Source organism: Hypanus sabinus, unplaced genomic scaffold (genome assembly GCF_030144855.1).
Source record: "Hypanus sabinus isolate sHypSab1 unplaced genomic scaffold, sHypSab1.hap1 scaffold_88, whole genome shotgun sequence".
NCBI classification, from domain to species: Eukaryota; Metazoa; Chordata; class Chondrichthyes; order Myliobatiformes; family Dasyatidae; genus Hypanus; species Hypanus sabinus.
The window spans coordinates 1,105,408-1,110,905 of NW_026781732.1; the positions used below are offsets into that span (position 1 = coordinate 1,105,408).

The 5,498-nt window shown below is 43.2% G+C and overlaps 1 pseudogene; it reads left to right on the plus strand.

The window, feature by feature from the left end:
• The first annotated feature begins 604 nt into the window (after positions 1-604).
• On the plus strand, positions 605-1,762 carry LOC132390365 (N-acetyllactosaminide beta-1,3-N-acetylglucosaminyltransferase 3-like; annotated as a pseudogene).
• The last annotated feature ends 3,736 nt before the right edge of the window (positions 1,763-5,498 follow it).

Below are 5,498 nucleotides of genomic sequence, written 5' to 3' on the forward strand. Positions count from 1 at the left end.
TGTCAGAAGTAGTATTTTTTTAACAAAAAGAAAATGGTGGCTGTATGGAATGCACAGCCTGGGAAGTGATAAGGGAAGACGTATCGGTGAGATTTAAGAGGCTTTTAGATAGACACATGGATGAAAGAATAATGGACATCTATTTGAGAGAGTAGGGATCAATTGATCTTGGAGCAGATTAAATGGTCGGTGCAACATCATGGGCAAAAATCCCTGCATTGTGCTATATTGCTCTATGTCTGGCCCAGCTCAGTTTAAGCCCCGAGAGGAGTGATGAGAGCTGTGAAGCGAGGTGGAATAAAGCCTTTGGAATCATATACCTTTAAGGCCCAGAAATAAACTATGCGACTTTCAGTTTAATGACAGAGATGATATCCTATAGGTAGATTTGTTTTTCTGCTGGGATGGAATGCTTCAGGTTAATTAAACTTTCAGCAGCGAGTAGGGCTCTGCCTATTCCTTCCCTCACCAACATTTTGGTGTCAATATTACAAAGCATTAGTGATCTTCATTACAGCTTAAACTTCCCATTCTTCTCAAGCATCATGGAAATGTAAAGTTTCCTTTGAATTAATCATTTTTTTTTCTGTACTTCAGGTGAAAGATGAGAAGACATCGGCGATTCCATGAGAAAGTAGTGCTGGGTGTTCTGATTACTCTGGGATTGTTCTTCATGTTCTGGGATAATGACCAATGTCGAGAGACTGATGTTGTTGCAGAAACTGTTCATCGCAATGACCTGCCCAAGGTTGTTACTGGTGATGCAACTGAATCAGTGCTCAAGCCAAAGTGCCACGCGAACACGACATTGGTGCACCTGTCCTCATTTCATCAAGAGAAGGAGCACATAAAAAACTACTTGATGTATAAACACTGTCGAGAATTTGACATGATTCAAAATGTTCCAGACAAATGTGGTGGTCGAGAAGGATCTCAGAATGTCTTCCTGCTGCTGGTGATCAAATCTCACCCTTTCAATCAGGATCGGTGAGAAATGATAAGGAAGACTTGGGGCAAAGAACGCGAATTCAATGGGGTCCTAATTAAGAGAGTCTTTATTTCTGGTGTCTCTTCTGACCAAAATGAAAATAGGAAATTGAATCAGCTGTTAGCCATGGAAAACAGAGAACACAGAGATATACTACAATGGGATTACTTGGATACCTTTTACAACCTCACCCTCAAACAATACAAGTTGCTGCAGTGGGTCAGTGAATTTTGCCCTAGTGCTAAATTCATCTTTAGTGCAGATGATGATGCCTTTGTCAACACCGATAACATGGTTGACTACTTGCTAGGCATGAAGGTTCAGCAACACCTGTTTATGGGCCGACTCATTTATGGGTTTGGGCCCAAACGCCAGAAGACGAGTAAGTATTATATACCAGAAATATTGACCACCATCAAGTTTTACCCACCATACATTAGTGGAGCGGGCATACTCATGTCTGTGTATACAGCTCACATCATTTTCCACATAGCCCAAGACCTTGAACTGTACCCCATTGATGATGTATTTTTTGGGATGTGTCTGGCCAAGGCTGGACTAGCCCCACATCACCATAGCGGATTTAGGACAGCTGGATTTAGTGTTCCTTCTACCCAAGATGAATCTTTCAATCCTTGCTATTACCGTGAGTTGCTGCTAGTGCACCGTATCCGGACTTTTGAAATGCTATTGTTGTGGGATGCAGTGCATGATGCTAATCTGAAGTGTGTTCATGCTCCCCAGACGTCTGCATCCACGGAAAGGACCACATGAGTCATGGGAGAATGCAGCAACTGTTGGAATGGAATGCAGTTTGTAACATGTGTTTGTTAATCAGTTGTTTATGCAATGTAAGAAGGTTAATTCCTAAATTATATTGGAGGATTCATTAATTCATAAGGTTGGCGCCTTTCTACATTCTACAAATGTTTGTAAAGATATTAGGTGTCATCACTCAGCCTAATTCTGACTGCACCCATAATGACATTACAATATAGACAGGAGCATCGCAATTTAAGTCAATTGTAAAGTTATTCCAAGTGAACAGTCCTTGTTGCATTGCGTGCAGATAGATACAGCATGTTAACTTGGTGCATTTGTATAATAACACTCCAATAAAATTTTTAGCAACAGTTATATCTGTGTTTTTTTTCTTGCCGTTTCTTACATGACCCTTGCAAAATGTGAAAGAGACAAATGAATTTCTTGGACTGGAACTGTGAGAACAACAAAGAATCTAGATCTAAAATTGTCTCATGGTTGGAGGAATAGAGAAACTTAAGGTCATCACTTCTGTACTCAAATGTCAGCCTGCATTGTGTCTGTGTAAACTACATATCAAATAAAAGCACACACGCAGGAGATGGCTTTAACTGGTGTATATACATTGCAGAGAGGGAAAGGGATCAATGAACATGTGGGGACAACAGATCAATATGCATACATAGACGGCAGTCCATATATAGTGCGAAGGGGAGTGGCATTAGATTTGGCAGGTGTCATGTCTGACAATGTACTCGGTTGCCAGTGTCATGTTGCTGGTATTGACACGGTCATCACTGAGAGTTAAGTCCGGTAGCTTTGACTAGTGGCAACCTGGACATCGGAAATCTGGAGAGGAAGGGACTTCGATAAGGCTCATTGTCCGAGGGGCAGCTCACGGCAGTGCAATAGAGCAATCGGTGAGCAATCAACTAGTGGCCGATCGGCATTTGGGTTTGATTAGTAACAGCAAATTAAAGGAAGGTGGGGCAAACCCAGTGACCGTCGTCTGAATAGAAATATAGAAAACCTACAGAACAATATGGGCCTCTCGGCCCACTGAGCTGTGCCGAACATGTCCCTACCTTAGAACTACCTAGGCTTTACCCATAGCCCTCTTTTTCTAAGCTCCATGTAATCATACAGGAGTCTCTTAAAAGCCTCTATCGTTTTCGCCTCCACCACCGGCGCCGGCAGCCCATTGCACGCACTCACCTCCCTCTGTGTAAAAAAAAACTTACCCCTGACATCTCCTCTGTACTTACTTTAAAGCACCTTAAATTATTTCCTCTCAAGCTCGCCATTTCAGCCCTGGGGAAAGCCTCTGACTGTCCACACGATCAATGCCTCTCATCATCTTGTACACCTCTATCAGGTCACCTCTCATCCTCCATCGCTCCGAGAAAAGGCCGAGTTCACTCAACCTGTTCTCATAAGGCATGCTCCCCAATTCAGACAACATCCTTGTAAATCTCCTCTGCACCCTTTCTATGGTTTCCATGTAGTGAGGCTTCCTGCAGTGAGGCAAATATAACTGAGCACAGTACTCCAAATGGGATCCGAATAGGGTCCTATATAGCTGCAACGTTACCTCTTAGCACTGAAACTCAATCCCACATTTGATGAAAGCCAATGCTCTATATGCCATCTTAACCACAGAATCAACCTGTGTAGCAGCTTTGTGTGTTCTGTGGGCTCAGACCCCAAGATCCATCTGATCCGCCGCACTGTCAGAAGTTTTGACTTTAATGCCATATTCTGCCATTATAGTGTAGGGACTGCGGTCTGTAGTCAGGTTCTCAGGATCACTCAGCATAATGTTGCACGAACATTATTAGCAAAACACTCCGACACAAGACGGGTTTCATTTTGTTACAGACAGAAATGCCAGTTTGGTACTACAAGTAAATTGCATTTCCAAATTGGTGGAGAAGTGTGCTGACATCCCTCGCTATCTGTAAAACTGTGACGAGATGCTGAGGTGTATTATATATGGACTGTGCCTTTATAAAGAGAGAGAGAGTTGGTGTACAGCGATTCAGAGAGAGCGAGAGACACCACCGAGCTCTTGAGTTGCCATGGTTACGGAAGGGCGGAGTTATGTAATGGACAGCTGATGTTCAGCATGTTTGGGATATAGACAGGGTCAGCTGGCTTTTCAGACAGACACACTGACACACGGAAGACACGGAGGGTAATGCAGAAAGAATAGACACTGGATAAACTTTCAGTGACCACGAAAGGCTGGGTTTTGATTGCAGTGTGGGAAAGGGGTGACTGGTGGATTGTTATCGGTGTGTTTAACCTTTGACAGCTTTACTGCATGAAGTCGGTACTCTTTTGTGTGATCACAAAACTTTAACAGGACTTCGGAAGGCAACGGAAAGATCGACGACATCAGCTTACTTGGAAAACAAATCATCTCTCTCTCTCTCTCTCTCTCTCTCTCTCTCTCTCTCTCTCTCTCTCTCTCTCTCTCTCTCTCTCTCTCCTCATTTCTACTCAAAATATCACAAACTGAACAGACGTCATTCTTATACCATCGGAAGACTATCATTTACTACCTAAGCTGAAGAATTTTGGGGTTTTATATTTACACACTTAGATTTGCATAAATTCTGGTAACTTGTTTGATTTGTCTGTTTTTATATTACGAGATTATGTAGATACTGATAAGTAGTGTTTTGTTTGTAACAATACCAGACTCCAGGTGTGTTCCAATTCTGCTGGTTCTTTTAACCCGTTACGGGGGGCACGTAACAAACCCGTTCCAACCCCTACATCACACCGCATTTCTGTAAACCCCTTCGACTCCTACAGCACTCGGCACCTCTGCAAAACCTCCATCATCCACCCCGGTGCAGACAGACGGCAGCACATCCGAGAAAGATACTGTCGTGTCAGATTGAATGGCTCACTGTTGGCCAGAAGAAACTACAGTCTGATCAAGGGCGGGGATGCAGACAAACCAGTTCTCTCTGTTTTCTCCTATTTTGTGGGCTATGAACTGATTCTTGAACTGGAATAATTTAATCAGAGGAACTGAATGTGGACACAGGGAGCTTCAGGTAATGATCTGCTAAACCTGAGACCATTCTCAAACAAGTCGCCATTTGTTATGTGAATGGCGTGGACTCTGAACTGATTCTTGACTCTGGGACAAATTAATCAGAGCAAAAAACCTGAGACCATGCTCACAGGAGCAGCTACTTGTTATGTAAAATGCCAGACATATCAAACAGGCAATCTGTAGTCTCGTTAGACTCTGTCTGGGTTGCCTCGTTTAACTGGTTCGGACCGGTCAGGGTGTAAAGATACGATTACATAAGGCTGGGCTGTGCAGAGCCAGGTACCATATGTTGGTTGTAGCTCTGTACAATGACCAGTAACCAGGTGACCCAGGTAGGTCAGGTGACCTTGAGCCAATGATTTGGAGATCCAGTGGTTCAACTGATGAGGAACAATATAAGATTCCGGAGCTCTTATGGATGGGTATTGCATGAGAAGATGGAAACCTTTAAGAGATGATTGGAGAAGTCCACGGATGAGAGGGATATGTCAGCGGTGCCCCACAAACGACCAGGAGACGCAGAATATTCTTCAAGAAGGGATAAACTTTAATTTCAAATCAAAGCTGATACAGTCATTGAGCTAGTCGCTGATTGCCCACCCATCCTTGTACATAGCATTTTTATAGCAATCTCCTGGTTTAATTGCATTAGCATATCCAACCAGTCTATAGTTGCGT